This window comes from Scyliorhinus torazame, chromosome 17 (genome assembly GCF_047496885.1).
Source record: "Scyliorhinus torazame isolate Kashiwa2021f chromosome 17, sScyTor2.1, whole genome shotgun sequence".
Classification (NCBI taxonomy): domain Eukaryota; kingdom Metazoa; phylum Chordata; class Chondrichthyes; order Carcharhiniformes; family Scyliorhinidae; genus Scyliorhinus; species Scyliorhinus torazame.
Window position 1 is genome coordinate 124048668 of NC_092723.1, and position 18466 is coordinate 124067133.

Consider the following 18466-nt stretch of genomic DNA (forward strand, 5'->3'; position numbering starts at 1 on the left):
CACCTTCTGCAGCACCGGGAGGTGATCCAGGTTGGGCATGTGTATGGCTGGAAGTGTCGTTCGCAGGTCCCTGTTCATCAGGAGTTGAGCCGGCGACTTGCCAGTGGACAGTGGGGCCGCCCTGTACGCAAGCAGCGCAAGGTGGATGTCAGACCAGAATCCATGGCCTTGCAGATGAGCTGCTTCACTATGTGCACCCCTTTCTCAACTTTTCCGTTTGACTGCGGAGAGTGTGGGCTGGAAGTGACATGTTTGAACTGCTACGACTGGGCAAACAGAGACCATTCATGGCTGCTGAAGCACGGGCCATTGTCACTCATGACAGTGAGTGGGATACCATGCCTGGAGAACGTCTCCTTACAGGCTTTGATGACGGTCCGAGATGTGAGGTCCGAGAGCTTCACAACTTCAGGGTAATTGGAAAAATAATCAATGATTAACACATAATCACGGCCATTTGCATGAAAGAGGTCGATGCCAACCTTGGACCACGGAGAGGTTTCGATTTCATGCTGCTGAAGCGTCTCCTTACTCTGCGTTGGCTGGAAGCGTTGACTGGTCGCACAGTTAAGGACCATGTTCGCGATGTCCTGGCTGATCCCGGGCCAGTAGACAGCCTGCCTGGCTCTGCGTCTGCACTTTTCCACACCCTCATGGATTTGACGGAGCGCCAAGCTCTGGAGACTGTGTGGAATTACAATCCGGTCCAGTTTGAGGAGGATGCGCTGCAACCGAGGCGTCATGTCATTAAGGTCCTTGTGGATAATGTGGACCAGGTGCTGTGATCCGTCTCGACTGTGAATGTCGGCAGGCCGTAGACATTGTCGTGAAACTTGAGAATGCCAGTGAGAAGGCCCAGGCATTCCTTCTCGATTTGGGCATACATTTATTCGGTGGTCGTCATTGCCCTTGATGCGTAGGCAACCGATGCCCAGGATGAGGTGTCATCACGTTGCAGCAGGACCGCACCGATGCCATCCTGGATCGCATCTGTCGAGATTTCTGTTTCCCTGTCTGGGTCGAAAAATGCCAATACCAATAGTAGTGAACTTGGCTTTCAGCTCCAACCACTCAGCCTGATGGGCCGCCTTCCATTCGAAGGCAGTGGATCTCTTCACTAGGTTTCGTAGGGCCATGGTGTTCGAGGCCATGTTTGGGATGAACTTGCCCAGAAAATTGGCCATGCCCAGGAAGCGCAATACCGCCTTATTGTCTTCCGGGACCTTCATGGCTGCGATGGCCTTGACCTTGTCTGTGTCAGGGCACACGCCCTGCTGAGAGATCTGGTCTCCTAGGAACTTGAGTGTCGACATACCAAAGCAACATTTGGCCCAGTTCAGCTACAGGCCATTGGCGTGGACAAGGCGGAATACCTTCTGGAGACGGGAAACATGCTCCTCAGGGCTCGTGGAACATATGATGACGTCGTCCACATACACACGAAGCCCTTCGATGCCCTCCATCATCTGCTCCATGATGCGATGAAATATCTCCGATGCCGAGACGATGGCGAACGGCATACGGTTATAGCAGTACCTGCCAAACGGTGTGTTGAAGGTGCAGAGCCTTCTGCTGGACTTGCCAGAATCCATGTGACGCATCTAACTTTGTGAAAAACCTTGCATGTGCCATCTCACTGGTGAGTTCCTCCCGCTTCAGGTTGGGGTAGTGTTCACGCATTATATTCTGGTTGAGATCCTTGGGGTCAATGCAGATGCGCGGGTCTCCAGAGGGTTTTTTAACAACCACCATCGAGCTGACCCAGTCAGTCGGTTTGGTTACCCTGGAAATGATCCCCTGCTGCTGCAGGTCCTTGAGCTGTTCCTTCAGGCGCTCCTTCAGCGGAGCCGGGACCCGGCGTGGTGCATGGACCGGATTTGGCATCAGGTCGCAGTAGGATCTTGTACCGATATGGCAAAGTGCCCATCCCGTCAAACACATCTGGATACTGAGCGAGGATGTCGTCAATGCCAGCTTGAAGATCCATGCTGGAGGATGGATTCGTCCTCCGAATCCACAGCGAAGATGGACTGAATGCGAGATGAGTTAGGTGTGGCATGTTCACGTGTGGTAATGATGCCCACTCAGTAGGCGGACTCCAGGCACTCGTCCTCTGGCTCCATTGTATTGCCAGGATCAGAATACTGTAATCATCGTTGCACATTCTGGACGCACCGTAGTCGGAATTGGGAGTGCTGGCCTCTGACTGGTAATGCAGACCTGCACAAGGCTGCATAGTGTCCAGGCTTCCCGCAGTTTAAATATCACCTGCCTCTTGGAGGGCAGTGTTCCTTTAAGTGGGCGTTGCCGCAGTTCGGGCACGTCATGGCGTCGGCGTCTTGACGTTGTGTACGTCGTCGTCACATGCGCAGTGCGGTCGGCAGACATCTGCACCTGCACAGTGTGGGTGTTGGCCGCTTCGTTATCCCGTTCGCATCGCGCATGCGTGGGGCTCCGGGAAAAGCGCGCGGGATGGCCGCTGTCTTCTCTGCTGAGGCGCTGCATCCGGGAGATGGCCTGCACACTCTAATTTTCAGCCGATTTGTAAGGGGAATACCGATTTTTTTTGCCTGCTCATGCACTGTACATGTTTCAATCGCGACTGGCAGGGTCATCTGCTTGATTTTTAAGAGCTGCTCTCTCAGAGGATCAGAGTGAACTCCAAACACGATTTGGTCTCTGATCATGGAGTTAGCAATTTCACCAAAGTTGCAGGACAGCGCTAGCAGGCGGTGGCTAGTTAAGAAGGCATTGATAGATTCATCTTTACCTTGAAGACGTTGTCTGAATATGTAGCGCTCGAAGATTTCATTGATGTCCACTTCACAGTGACTATCGAACTTGTCCAGGATGGTCTGAAACTTTGTCTTGTCCTGGCCTTCGATGAAGTTAAACGTGTTGAAGAGTTCGATGGCTTGATCACCCGCTGTCGAGAGGAGAAGCGCGATCATTCTTGCATCAGACGCACCCTCGAGGTCTGAAGCTGCGGTGTACAGCAGAAACTTTTGCTTGAATAGCCGCCAGTTGGCACTGAGATTGCCGGAGGTCCTGAGCTGGTGAGGAGCCTGAATCTTCTCCATGGTGCCGGGATACATTTGCTGGTCGTCACGGAACGGACTGAGATAAGCCACCTTAAATTACTAGTCTCCTGGTACCATGTCATGTCAGCTACACTGGTATAACACTGGCTGCAACTGGATGCAGCATAGATCAGAAAGATACTCCAGACCTTGAAGTTAGTTCAATCAGGTTTATTGAACTAATAGCACAGTTAGCACAGTTCTCTGTGAGTTCGACTCTCTGCTAACTTAAGTGTGGTTACTCTGTCTGACTGAGCCAGACTAGCTCTTAGCCACGTGGTGGGGGTGTGAGATTGTAACAACACCCTTGACTGACTCTCCAGATGTTCATCAGTGGAAAGAGGTGGAGTGTGAGTGCCTCGTCTCTTTTATAGTCAGATCCCACCCCTGAGTGTTCTGCCTGCTTATCATGTCCTGTTCTCTGTGTCCATTAGCTGCTTGTCTGTATATCATTATGTGTGTGTCCGCATATCATGACAGGGGCAATTTGACATGGCCAATCTACCTATCCTGCACACCTTTTGGGTTGTGGAGACAAAACCCATACAAACATGTGGAGAATGTGCAAACTCCACACGGACAGTAGCCCAGAGCTGGGATCGAACCTGGGACCTCGGCGGCATGAGGCAACTGTGCTAACCACTTGCGCCACCGTGCTGCCCGACTTTGGGACTTCTTGTACTCTCTTTCTGAGATAATAGACACAGCTACGGCTGTATCAACAATGAAAATAAGTTGGGAATCTCTGACTTTAATTTCTACTGTGGGTGTTGCGAACTATCAGAGTGACAAGTGCTGAATACACACCAGCTGGCTTTCTGCTCAACAACCACAGAGATTTCCCAGAGGTTTGATCCTGGGACTGTCTGTCAAAGTACCCCAGCCATTGGCCACATCTACTCTCCAAAATGGCACACACAGTTGGCAATCACAGCCGCCACCTCAGGGCCTTTGATCTCTGGCAGAGAATTCCAACATTCTATATCGAGGCATAAAGAAACAAACTACTTTAAATAATAACAGCTTATTGTCACAAGTAGGCTTCAATGAAGTTACTGTGAAAAGCCCCTAGTTGCCATATTCCAGTGTCTGTTCAGGGAGGCCGGTACAGGAATTGAACCCACACTGCTGGCCTTGTTCTGCATTACAAGCCAGCTGTTTAGCCCACTGTGCTATATAAGCCTACTCAGTATTTTTTATTATTTGAACATGTGACACTTGAGGAACAAACAGACCAACCTATAGTTCAAACGTTTAGCCATTTAAATAATCGATACATTAACAGACTTTTTAAAATTTGTTCATGGGCTTGGTTGGCAATGCCTACATTTATTACCCATCCCTAATTGCCACATGTAGGCCAGACCAGGTAAGGATGACAAATTTCCGCCAAAGGACATTGGTGAACGAGATGCGTTTTTACAACAATCGACAATATTTCATGGTTAGACATTTAATCCCAGATTTTTTTAATGCTGAATTAAAATGTATTCATTTGCCGTGCTCATCTCCAGAGCATTACACCGGACCTCTAGGTTATTACTATTACTCCACCATGTCCCCCACTTTCAAGATCTGGGCCTGAAATTCTTACAATACCTTGCAGGAGGAGTCAAAAGAAATCAGATTAACTCTGTTTTATTTTGGGCCAGCAGTAAAGAAATAAAAAGGATTGATTAATTAGTTTAACAGGCACGGGCAGTTCATTTATAATCGCACTTCGACAGCTGCAGTTTAACCTCAGACGTATAATATATTTTGCAAATTGTGTTCTTGTTTTGGCCTACTCTTCAGAGCAGAGGGTGACTGAGCCTTTCCGGATGTTATCACAATACCCTGCTTATCAATTCGTCCAGGCACAAAAACAACAGATGCATATAACACCTTTGATGTAATCAAAAGTCTCAAGGTGTTTCTCGGAAGATTAATCAAACAAAATTTAACATTGAGTCACAGAAGGAGAAGTAAGGACAGGTGATCAGATATTGGTTAAAGCAGGAAAATTGGGAATTAAGGAGCAGCAGGTTTGGGCCTGTTGAAGCAGCAGGATTGGTCCTGTAGGAGCAGCAGGATTGGTCCTCTAGGAGCAGCAGGATTGGTCCTCCAGGAGCAGCAGGATTGGTCCTCCAGGAGCAGTAGGATTGGGCCTCTAGGAGCAGTAGGATTGGGCCTATAGGAGCAGCAGGATTGGTCCTCCAGGAGCAGCAGGATTGGTCCTCCAGGAGCTGTGGGATTGGTCCTCCAGGAGCAGCAGGATTGGTCCTGTAGGAGCAGCAGGATTGGTCCACCAGGAACAGCAGGACTGATCCTGTAGGAGCAGCAGGATTGGTCCTGGAGGAGCAGCAGGATTGGTCCTCCAGGAGCTGCGGGATTGGTCCTCCAGGAGCTGCGGGATTGGTCCTCCAGGAGCAGCAGGATTGGTCCTGTAGGAGCAGCAGGATTGGTCCACCAGGAGCAGCAGGATTGGGCCTGTAGGAACAGCAGGACTGATCCTGTAGGAGCAGCAGGATTGGTCCTGTAGGAGCAGCAGAACTGGTGCTGTCGGAACATCAGGATTGGTCCTCCAGGAGCAGCAGGATTGGTCCTGTTGGAACAGCAGGATTGGTCCTCCAGGAGCAGCAGGATTGGTCCTGTAGTAGCAGCAGGATTGGTCCACCAGGAGCAGCAGGATTGGTCCTCCAGAAGCAGCAGGATTGGTCCTCCAGGAGCAGCAGGATTGGTCCTCCAGGAGCAGCAGGATTGGTCCTCCAGGAGCAGCCGGATTGGTCCTGTAAGAGCAGCAAGATTGGTCCTCCAGGAGCAGCAGGATTGGTCCTGTAGGAGCAGCAAGATTGGTCCTCCAGGAGCAGCAGGATTGGTCCTGTAGGAGCAGCAAGATTGGTCCTCCAGGAGCAGCAGGATTGGTCCTGTATGATCAGCACAATTGGTCCTGTAGGAGCAGCAAGATTGGTCCTCCAGGAGCAGCAGGATTGGTCCTCCAGGAGCAGCAAGATTGGTCCTCCAGGAGCAGCAGGATTGGTCCTCCAGGAGCAGCAGGACTGGTCCTCCAGGAGCAGCAGGATTGGTCCTCCAGGAGTAGCAGGATTGGTCCTCCAGGAGCAGCAGGATTGGTCCTCCAGGAGCAGCAGGATTGGTCCTCCAGGAGCAGCAGGATTGGTCCTGTAGGAGCAGCAGGATTAGTTTTATCAGACCCCCTAAAGAAAGTACTGTCCTTTGCTGCTCAGAGTCCCCCCCAACCTGCCACAGCCAAGTCCAACCATGTACTCTGCACTCCTGTGGTCTTTCTGTGACCAGCATTCTCTCAGCGCCTACGTTCCCTGATCTTGCTCCCTGAAACAGGCAGACTGCAGTCACAGTGGGAGTAGGAGGAACAGCCTGCTCATCCCGTCCCCAGAAGTAAATTCGACGCCTCCTCCATCCTGGGCGTCATCCCACCCTCGCCCTTTCCTCCCATGAGTAACTGCTGAAATCTCCTCCCCACAACCTACTGTCCATGCGGGCAAGTTGTCCCTTGGTGCCAGTCAATGGCCTCCTTTTACCCTCAACCTTTCCTTCTGCCCACCAGTTCAGCCTCTACTCTGTCCTTTCTTTTGGGTGGACTGGCTGCTGTCAGCATGTCTCTGTACACATCGCTGGATGGGAAATAATGTGTGTACTGTGTGTTTGATTTTCACATATACTGGAGCAACAGAGTTAACATCTCACCTAAGCTTTACACTAGAAGACTGCTCTTATGTGCCTAATCTTAACAGGGAGCCGGATTAGCTCCTTAGCCAACTGAGCTGGTTTAGCTCAGGTGGCGAGACAGTTGGTTAGTGATCCACAGCAAGGCCAGTAGCGTGGGTTCAATTCCTGTACCGGCTGAAGTTATTCATGCAGGCCCCACTGTCACAACCTTACCCCTCACCTGAGGTGTGGTGATCCTCGGGTTAAACCACCACCCATCAGCTCTCCCCCTCAAAGGGGAAAACAGCCTCTGGTCATCTGGGACTATGGTGATTTTACCTGAATAAATGAACCTGCACCAGCCTCTGGTCATCTGGGACTATGGTGATTTTACCTGAATAAATGAACCTGCAATCAGTTTGCCCTTATAAATGATGTTGCCTTGTGTTTTTCACAGGAAATAATCTGAAGGATTTATATCATCGTTAGTACACACATGGTTGGTGTACAACAATCTTCTCAATGGGTGGCACAGTGGTTAGCACTGCTGCCTTACTGCGGCCTTGGGTGACTGCCTATGTGGAGTCTGCACGTTCTCCTCGTGTCTGTGTGGGTTTCCTCCGGGTCCTCCGGTTTCCTCTCACAGTCAAAATGTGCAAGTTAGGTGGGGTTATGGACATAGGGTGGGAGTGTGGGCCTAGGTAGGGTACTCTTTCGGAGGGTCGGTGTACGCTCGATGGCTGAACGCCCTCCTTCTGCACTGAAGGGATTCTATGGAATGACAGCCAATAGATATCTTTAATAAAAGCCTGAACATGATGACAAGGAAGGGAAAGGATTAAGTACAGGCAATATATAATGAACAGTGATAGTTTGTGCCACAGAATATCTGATGGCATTTTGGGCAGAAGTTGCAGCATCAGAGATTGTTGCAAAAGTAGTGTGGGGGCTGCGAAGAAAAGCTTTTGCAATGTGAGGTTTGGTGCGGTGTACCCGGCTTATCTTTGGGTGACCTTCAAGGAGTGAGATTATTACTTTGATGCACCGGAGGATGCAAATAAGTTAGTCAGGAAGCTTGGACTGGGGGTGAACTAAAGTACTCAATGACTAAGGCTAAGAAGTTAGATGTTTGATCACTGTTAGATTTATTTTTATTTGTATTTTCTGTGGGAGTTTGTGCTGTGGGGGAGGGCATGGAGCTGTTGTGGGGCTCTGATGGTGGGTATTCTTTCTGGGTAATTTTGGGGTGTGTATCTTGTACTGTTGGAGTTTTTTATGGGGTGGGGATTGGTTGTTTACTTTTCTCTATTCTGTATTAAAGTTTGGTATGGGTAGGGGGGCTGATTGCTGGCTTACTGTTTTGTTGTCTTTGATTTTTGCCCTCTGTGTGTGTGTGGGGGGGGGGGTCACCCTGCCAGCTGACTAGTGCAGAGAAGTGGGGTATCTGCAGCTTGTTACCCTTGAGGTGTTTTTGTTTCGATTTTTGTTGGGAATGGGGATGGGGAGGGAGGGGGGCTTTTGTTCTTCTGTTGGTTGTTTGTTTGGTTTGCAGGGTGAGGTGGGGCTGGGAGGTGGGGAGGGGGGTGAAGAGAAGGGGTAGACTGTTGATAGTGCTAGTTTTTCTGCCTTTGGGCTGGCTTTATAGGGGGTATGGCGACCATCTTGGATGGGCCCGGAGCTGATGCTGGCTCAGACACTGCTGGATTGCCTCACAGGGTGGATATGGCTGATCCTGGGTTCAGAGAGGGTGGAGAGACAGAGGCTGGTGGATTCCATTCTTGAGGCGAACCGCCAACACTTGATTGTCCCGACTCCGGAGTTATTGGCCAACAGAAGAAATTGCAGATGGAATTCGAGTTGTTTTCATTGGGCAAGGTGCAGAGCCAGCTGCGATGCTCGAGGGGGACCTTTTATGAGTATGGGGAGAAGGCCAGTCGTCTGTTAGCACAGCGGCAGGCTGCATCCCGGGGGTTAGTGTGGATCAGGGACTCGGGTGTTGGGTTGGTTTCTATCCCAGAGAAGGTAAATGAGGCGTTTGAGGCCTTCTACCGAGAGCTGTATAAGTCAGAGCCCTCAGAGGAGCGTTCATCAATGATGCATCAAAGAGCGAAAACAGCGCGAGCAGAGAGAGCCAGGAGATTTAAAAAGCGCGGGAGGAGAGAGCCCGGACAGCGAAAACAGCGCAGGAGGAGAGAGCCGGGACAGCGAAAACAGCGCAGGATGAGAGAGTCGGGAGATTTAAACAGCGCGGGAGGAGAGAGCCGGGAGATTTAAAAAGCGCGGGAGGAGAGAGCTCGGACAGCGAAAACAGCGCGAGCGGAGAGAGATCCGGGACAGCGAAAACAGCGCGGGAGGAGAGAGCCGGGAGATTTTAAAAGCGCAGGAGGAGAGAGCCCGGACAGCGAAAACAGCGCGAGCGGAGAGAGAGCCGGGACAGCGAGAACAGCGCGGGAAGAGAGAGCCGGGAGATTTTAAAAGCGCGGGAGGAGAGAGCCGGACAGCAAAAACAGCGCGAGCAGAGAGAGAGCTGGGGCAGCGAAAACAGCGTGGGAGGAGAGAGCCGGGAGATTTAAAAAGCGCGGGAGGAGAGAGCCCGGATAGTACTGGGAGGTGAGTGCACAAAAGGTGTGGCAGGAGTGCCTTTAGACATGGAGTGCTGATTGGAACAGAGTGCATCTGAGTTTAGGTGAGTGACTGAGTTCTGGTGAGTGGCTGTGTTTTTGTTGGTGTTCGGGTTTATCCTTGAGGTTCTATAAACATTTTGTTTTTAATTATTTAAATTAATTAACTAGTTGAATATGGCGGGACAGGTGATGTGCTGTTGCTCTATGATGATGGAACTGGTGGATCCCATTGAGACCGTCAGTGACCACATCTGCAGCAAGTGTTGGCTGCTCGAGGAATTTTGGCTCAGAATTGATGAGCTGGAGACCGAGCTGCACACACTGCGGCACATCAGGGAAGGGGAAAATTACCTGGACGCTTTGTTTCAGGAGGCAGTCACACCCGGTAGAATAAGTTTTGTTAATTCGGACAGTGGTCAGGGACAGAGTGGTGTGACTGCAAGGGAGGCAGGTAGGGGGATCCTGAGTTTAGGAGTTGAGGAGCCTCAGCCCTTGACCTTGTCCAACAGGTATGAGGTACTTGCTCCCTGTGTGGATGAGGAAGAGCGCTGTAGGGAGGATGCGTTGACTGACCACTGCACCGTGGTACAGGAAGCCATTCAAGAGGGGGGAGCAAAAAGACAAGTGGTAGTTGTAGGGGATTCTATAATTAGGGGGATTGATGGCATCCTTTGTAAGCCAGATCGAGAGTCCCGCATGGTATGTTGCATGCCCGGTGCCAGGGTGAGGGACATCTCTGATTGGCTTGAAAGGATTTTGGAGAGGGAGGGGGAGGATCCAGTTGTTGTGGTTCATGTTGGGACTAACAACATAGGTAAGACTAGGAAAGAGGACCTGTTTGGGGATTATCAAAAACTAGGGACTAAATTAAAGAACAGGTCCTCCAGGGTTATAATCTCTGGATTACTACCCGAGCCACGTGCCAATTGGCATAGGGTTGAGAAAATTAGGGAAGTTAACACGTGGCTAAAGGACAGGTGCGGGAAAGAGGGATTCCATTTCATGGGGCATTGGCATCAGTACTAGGGCAGGAGAGACCTGTACCGTTGGGATGGTCTTCACCTGAACCATTCTGGGACCAGTGTTCTAGCGAATAGGATAAATAGGTTGGTCACAAGGACTTTAAACTAGCAAGTTGGGGGGAAGGGAAGTGTAAAGCTATGGACAGTATAATGGTTAATGGAGATCAAGGCAGCAGGTTACGTGACAGGTTATTTTGTAGAGATATGGTTTCAAAGACAAGGAAAATTAGGAGAAATGGTAAGAGGAAAAATAAATTGCGAAAAGTTACTGATCAAGGTGTTAGGATTCATAACAAAGACATAAAAAACAGCATAAGTGTACTTTACCTGAATGCTCGTAGTATACGAAATAAGGTAAATGAGTTGATGGCGCAAATCATCGTGAATGACTATGATTTAGTGGCCATTACTGAAACATGGTTAAAAGATGGTCACGACTGGGAGTTAAATATCCAAGGGTATCAGACTATACGAAAGGATAGAATGGACGGTCAGGGCGGTGGTGTAGCTTTGTTGTTTAAGGATGGCATCCGGGCAATAGTAAGGGATGATATTGGTGCTATGGAGGACAAGGTTGAATCAATTTGGGTGGAAATCAGGAATAGTAAGGCGAAAAGGTCACTGATGGGAGTAGTCTATAGGCCACCAACTAGTAACAGGATGGTAGGGCAGGCGATAAGCAAAGAAATAACGGATGCATGTAGAAATGGTACAGCGGTTATAATGGGAGATTTTAATCTGCATATCAATTGGTTTAACCAGGTTGGTAAAGGCAGCCTTGAGGAGGAATTTATAGAATGTGCCCGGGATAATTTCCTGGAACAGTATGTAATGGAACCTACAAGGGAACAAGCGGTCCTAGATCTGGTCCTGTGTAATGAGGCAGGATTGATTAATGATCTCATAGTTCGGGATCCTCTTGGAAGGAGCGACCACAATATGGTGGAATTTAAAATACAGTTGGAGGATGACAAGGTAAAATCAAACACTAGTGTTTTGTGCTTAAACAAAGGCGATTACAATGGGATGAGAGAAGAACTAGCTAAGGTAGACTGGGACTTCATGGTGAAGCAGTTGAGGAACAGTGGAGAACCTTCCGAGCGATCTTTCACAGTGTTCAGAAAAGGTTCATACCGACAAAAAAGAAAGACGGTAGAAAGGGGAAAAATCGACCGTGGATATCTAAGGAGGTGAGGGAGAGTATCAAATTGAAGGAAAAAACATACAAAGTGGCAAAAATTAGTGGGAGACTAGAGGACTGGGAAGTCTTTAGGGGACAACAGAAAGCTACTAAAAAAGCCATAAAGAAGAGTAAGGTAGACTATGAAAGTAAACTGGCTCAGAACATAAAAGCAGATAGTAAAAGCTTCTATAAATATATAAGACAAAAAAGAGTGGCTAAGGTAAATATTGGTCCTTTGGAAGATGAGAAGGGAGATTTAATAATAAGAGACGGGGAAATGGCTGAGGAGCTGAACAGGATTTTTGGGTCAGTCTTCACAGTGGAGGACACAAATAACATGCCAGTGACTGATGGAAATAAAGATATGATAGGTGAGAACCTTGAGATGATTGTAATCACTAAGGAGACAGTATTGGGCAAGCTAATTGGGCTAAAGATAGACAAGTCTCCTGGCCCTGATGGGATGCATCCCAGCATGTTAAAGAGATGGCTAGGGAAATTGTAAACGCACTAGTGATAATTTATCAAAATTCACTAGACCCTGGGGTGGTCCCAGAGGATTGGAAAGTAGCAAACGTGACACCACTGTTTAAAAAAGGAGGTCGGCAGAAAGCGGGTAATTATAGGCCGGTAAGCTTAACTTCGGTTGTAGGGAAAATGCTGGAATCTATCATTAAGGAGGAAATAGCAGGGCACCTGGAGGGAAATTGTCCCATTGGGCAGACGCAGCTTGGGTTCACAAAGGGTAGGTCGTGTCTGACTAATTTGGTAGAATTTTTTGAGGACGGTAACAGTGCAGTAGATAATGGGGAGCCAATAGATGTGGTATATCTGGATTTCCAGAAAGCTTTTGACAAGGTGCCACACAAAAGGTTGCTGCATAAACTAAAGATGCATGGCATTGAGGATAGAGTTGTAGCATGGGTAGAGGATTGGTTAACTAACAGAAAGCAGAGAGTGGGGATAAATGGGTGTTTCTCTGGTTGGCAACCTGTAACTAGTGGAGTCCCTCAAGGATCAGTGTTGGGCCCGCAGTTGTTCACAATTTACATAGACGATTTGGAGTTGGGGACCAAGTGCAATGTGTCAAAGTTTGCAGACGACACTAAGATGAGTGGTAAAGCAAAAAGTGCAGAGGATACCGGAAGTCTGCAGAAGGATTTGGACAGGTTAGGTGAATGGGCTAGGGTCTGGCAGATGGAATTCAATGTTGCCAAGTGTGAGGCTATCCATTTTGGGAGGAATAACAGCAGAATGGATTATTATTTTAAAGGTAAGATGTTAAAACATGCTGCTGTGCAGAGGGACCTGGGTGTGCTGGTGCACGAGTCGCAAAAAGTTGGTGTGCAGGTGCAACAGGTGATTAAGAAGGCTAATCGAGTTTTGTCTTTCATTGCTAGAGGGATGGAGTTCAAGACTAGGGAGGTTATGCTGCAATTGTATAGGGTGTTGGTGAGGCCGCATCTGGAGTATTGTGTTCAGTTTTGGTCTCCTTACCTGAGAAAGGACATATTGGCACTGGAGGGAGTGCAGAGGAGATTCACTAGGTTGATCCCAGAGTTGAGGGGATTAGATTATGATGAGAGGTTGAGTAGACTGGGACTGTACTCATTGGAGTTTAGAAGGATGCGGGGGGGATCTTATTGAAACATATAAAATTATGAAGGGAATAGATAGGATAGATGCGGGCAGGTTGTTTCCACTGGTTGGGCAAAGTAGAACTAGGGGGCATAGCCACAAAATAAGGGGAGGTAGATATAGGACGGAGTGTAGGAGGAACTTCTTCACCCAAAGGGTTGTGAATCTATCGAATTCCTTGCCCAGTGAAGCAGTTGAGGCTCCTTCTTTAAACGTTTTTAAGAAAAAGATAGATACCTTTCTAAAGAATAAAGGGATTCGGGGATATGGTGTACGGGCCGGAGAGTGGATCTGAGTCCACAAAGATCAGCCATGATCTCATTAAATGGCGGAGCAGGCTCGAGGGGCCAGATGGCCTACTCCTGTTCCTAGTTCTTATATTCTTATGTTCTTATGCAGTTTTTGGATGGGTTGATCTTTCCGGAGATGGAGCAGGAGAGAAGGCAGGAGTTGGAGGTGTTGATAGGGCCGGAGGAGATCATGAGCTGCATATGGTTAATGCAACGGGCAAAGCACTGGGTCTGGGCAGCAAGGTAGCATAGTGGTCAGCACAATTGCTTCACAGCTCCAGGGTCCCAGGTTCGATTCCCGGCTTGGGTCACTGTCTGTGCGGAGTCTGCACGTTCTCCTCGTGTCTGCGTGGGTTTCCTCCGGGTGTTCCGGTTTCCTCCCACAATCCAAAGATGTGCAGGTTAGGTGGATTGGCCATGCTAAATTGCCCTTAGTTTCCAAAATTGCCCTTAGTGTTGGGTGGGGTTGCTGGGTTATGGGAATAGGGTGGAGTTGTGGGGTTGGGTAGGGTGCTTTTTCCAAGAGCCGGTGCAGACTCAATGGGCCAAATGGCCTCCTTCTGCACTGTAAATTCTACTATTCTATACATTCTATGATTCTATGGATGGATCACATTTTACAAACAGTTGCGGGTCAGTTGGTCCCATGTCTGCTGGCTATGTTGATTGATTCCGTGTCCCAGGGGGTGTTGCCAGCCACACTGGCACAGGCATCAATTTCCTTGATCCTGAAGTAGAACAAGGATCCCACGGAATGGGGGTAGTATTGACCTATTTTGTCGATAAACACTGGCGCTGCGTTGATGCATAAGGTGTTAGCAACGCATTTGGAACTCTGCCTTCCTGGGGTGATCCTGGAGGAGCAGAATGGGTTTGTTACAGGCCACCTGTTGTCAGCCAGCATTAGGAGATTGTTAAATGTTGTGTTGTCGGTCTCTTTAGGGTCCGAGCCAGAGGTAATTCTTACAATGGATGCTGAGAATGCATTTGATAGGGTTGAGTGGGGGTACCTCTTTGAAATCCTTGGAAGGTTTGACTTTTGGCCAAAATCAATATCATGGATTAGGCTTCTGAACGGGGCCCCCTCTACAAGTGTGCGTACCAATGCCCTGAGCTTGGGATATTTTCAAATAAATATGGGTGCAAGCAGGGGAGTCCATTGTCCCAGCTTATGTTTGCCTCAGCAATTGAGCCACTGGCCATTACGTTGAGGTCGGCCACCAGATGGAGGGCGATAGAGCGTGGAGGGAGGGAGCATTGTGAGCTACTATATATCACAGACGCACTGTCCAAAGTGGAGTAAATAATAAAGCCGCTCAGGAGTTTTGGCTCCTTCTCGGGGTACAAGCTAAATCTCAGCAAAAGTGAATATTTTCCGGTGAATCCCCCAGGGAGGGGAGTTGATCTGGGGAGATTGCTGTTATTTCCAGGCAGGAATGGGAATCTGGGTAGCCCACGATTGGGCCTCGCTCCAGAAACTTAACTTTGCTACCCTGGTGGATTGTGTGAAGGCCGGCTTGAAAAGGTGGGACAGCCTCCTGCTGACCTGAGCGGGGAGGGTACAGATGGTGAAGATGAATATTCTCCCAAGGCTTTTGTTTCAGTGCTTCCCAGTTTTTCTTCCCAAGGTTTCCTTTTGCATGGTCAATAAATTGATGCCCACTTTTGTTTGGGCTGGTAAGCCCCCACGAAGGATGTTTTTGCAAAGGGCTAGGCAGTTGGGGAGGTTGGTATTACCTAATCTGTTATGTTATTGTTGGACGACAAATATTAATAAGGTGCGGGGGTGGCTCAGGGATCCAGATTCTACATGGGGGTGGATGGAGGACGGTTCGTGCACAGGGTCGAGTCTCAGGAGCCTGGTTACTGCCCCATTCTAGTTTTCCCCTGCAAGATTCTCTTCGAACCCAGTTGAGATAGCCACTTTGAGTATTTGGAATCAGTTTAGGCGGCATTTTAAACGGGGCTCTATGTCACTGCTGGCTCTGATTTGCAGGAACCAGAGGTTAGTGCCATCTGGCTTGGATTCATTGTTCAGGGCATGGGGGAGGGAGGGGCTGGAGAGGTTTAGGGATATGTTTCTTGAAGGTAGGTTCACCGACTTAGACAAGTATTTAGAGCGTATTCAAGTACTTTCAGGGTCGCGACTTTCATTTTCCTTGGTACCGTCGCCCTCACTTCTTGTTCTTCGTCGAGTTGGGGGAGGTTAAGATTTCAAATATTTATGGCGGATGTTGTCGATGGAGCAGACCTTATTGGAAGTAAAGGGGAAATGGAAGGATTAGCTGGGTTTGGTTTTTGGCAGGGGGAGGTGTGGTGTGAGGCTCTTCACAGGGTGAACTTCAGCTCCTCTTGTGCGAGGTTAAGCCTGATCCTGTTCAAGGTGGTGCACAGGGCACACCTGACCAGGGCATGTATGAGTGTGTCCTTCTCAGGGGTGGCGGACAGGTGTAAGTGGTGCTCTAAGGGGCCAGCGAATCACTGCACACGTTTTAATCTTGCCCCAAACTCGTTAGTTTCTGGCAGTCTCCTTTTTTGACACCATATCAGAGGTTATTGTGTGTTTGGCTAGCGCCGTGTCCATTGGTGGCCATTTTTGGAGTTCAGTCTTGCCGGTGCTGCAGATGGGGACGAAGGCAGATGTTCTAGCTTTCGCCTCGCTAATAGCCCGGAGGCGAGTTCTGCTTGGGTGGAGGTCCCCGGTGCCACCTAGGGACTCGGCTCGGCTGGGGGAAAGTGATGGAACTGTTGTACCTTGAAAAGATCAAGTATACCGCGAGGGGGTCGGTGAAAGAGTTTTAATGGAGATGGCAACCTTTTATTTCCTTTTTCAGGGAACTGGTTACCGTCAGCTGTTGGGGAGGGGGGTTATCCTTTTGTTTAGGTTTTGCTTTCTTAATGGGGGGGTTGAGGGGGAGGGGGTAGTTTGTATTTTGCATTGTGTTGGGGTTTGCTCTCTTGGTGTTATTTTGTTATGATGAAAAAAACTAAATCAGAACAGTGATGTTGGTTGAGGAATAAAAGTCAACCAGGACACCAAGGAAAGCCCCCCAGTTCAAGTTTAAAATGATTACCATAATTTTCAAATCTCAGCACATCTTCTCCTTCTCTGTCTTTGTATTTTCCTCTGAGATCTCGGTGCTCCTCTGATTCTGGCCTCTTTCAATTTTATGAATTTAAATCGCTTCACTGTTGTTGACCATGTCTTCAGCTACCAAGGCCCTACACTTTGGAATTCCCTCTCTGAAACTTTCCACTTCTTTTTCCTCCTTAAAGATGCTCCTGAAAGCCAACTTCTTCCCAGGCATAATAGCTCCTTTTCGGACTTGTTTGTATTAGCTGGTCCCTTGAAGGGGTATATAATCAGGAAGACCACGTGACTCCATCACCAAATGGAATTTGCGTGAACAATCTAGAATCTAGGTGCAGAGCATGGGATTTTGCAGCCTGAGTAGATCCTAGAGCTGGTTGTGATAACATTGTGAAGGACTCTATATAAATACCATTTGTAAATAAACTGTGATGGTTTGTTATACATACTGACTGGTGGTCGCCAGTCCTTCCTTTTCTGTAGTGTTAAATTTTATTTCAAACGCTCCTGGAATGCTTCACTATGTTAAAAGTGCTAAATACTTGCGAGTTGTCATTGCTCTTCCTCAAATTAACGCCATAGGGTTGTTTGCATCGACCTGTTAAGAGGGTCTCAGTCCAATACCTGATAGCTTATAGGTTGGGCATATTGAAGCTTTTCTGATTACACTCCTTTATTAATCCTTCAATGAGCATTGAAGGAAAGATCTATTATAGAAACATGGAAACATAGAAGCATAGAAAATAGGAGCAAGGGGAGGTCATTCGACCCTTTGAGTCTGCTCGGCCATTCATTATGATCATGGCTGATCATCCAACTCAGTAACCTGGTCCTGCTTTCTCCCCATATCCTTTAATACCTTTAGCCCCAAGAGCTATATCCAATTCCTTCTCGAAAACATACAATGCATTTGTTATGTATCGAGGAATACATTCTTGCTAATTATGCGTCATGTGATGTGTAGTGACATCAGCAGATTATTTGCACGGGCTTTGAGGAGATCACCATCTTGATTGTATTTAACAATACCCTTAATAAACCTCTCAATGTGTTTACAAGAGTCCAGCTTCATACCTGTTCTCTTTAAGGCAATGAAGAAATATAACAGGAGAGAAAATTGGCAATGAGGATTGAGGCAGAAAAATCACTGGAAAGAAGACTTTCGTTGACCAATTGTGGGATGGCACCGGGAGCAATAGTAGATTCTCAGGACTGGACTTACACACTCATAGAATGGTGGGTGAAGCACTGACACTGATGTGAAGGTTTAACAGAACTCTTCTGCAGCAACTGTGAGTAAGAAGACCGACAGTCGGGGACGACATGCTTGCGTTGAAGTGAGTGGGGTCTGGGCTGCAGGGACCATGCATGTGGTGAAGCTACACGGGTTGTGGGGAATGGGGATTTCAAAGTCTGCCGACTCTGCACAAAAGTCAAAGTACTCAGGCAAAAAGGGGAAAGATTTCCTATTTGCTTGTTCACGGGAGTGTTAGCGCCATACTTTCCAACACAGTCGGAAGGGAGGAAGTGTAGACCCTAAGAGCCGGATTTCAAAAATGACCTGAAAAACGGGCACCAATGACGCATTTAATGAGGATTATGAAACATGGAATTCATATGAAGAAAGATTCCAATTTTTTTTAATAGCTAATCAGAAACTGGAGGACTTAAAAGTCGGAACATTTGCAATTAGCTTGCGATGCCTCACTCTATGGTCTTGGTGCAGTCATCTTGCACATTATGCCTTCAAGTGAGGAACGACCGATAACATTTGCTTCACGTTATCTTACTAGCATAGCAGTGAATTAGGCTCAGTTAGAAAATGAAGCTTTGAGCATCATTTCGGGCATCATTTTAGCCTTTTGACAGATC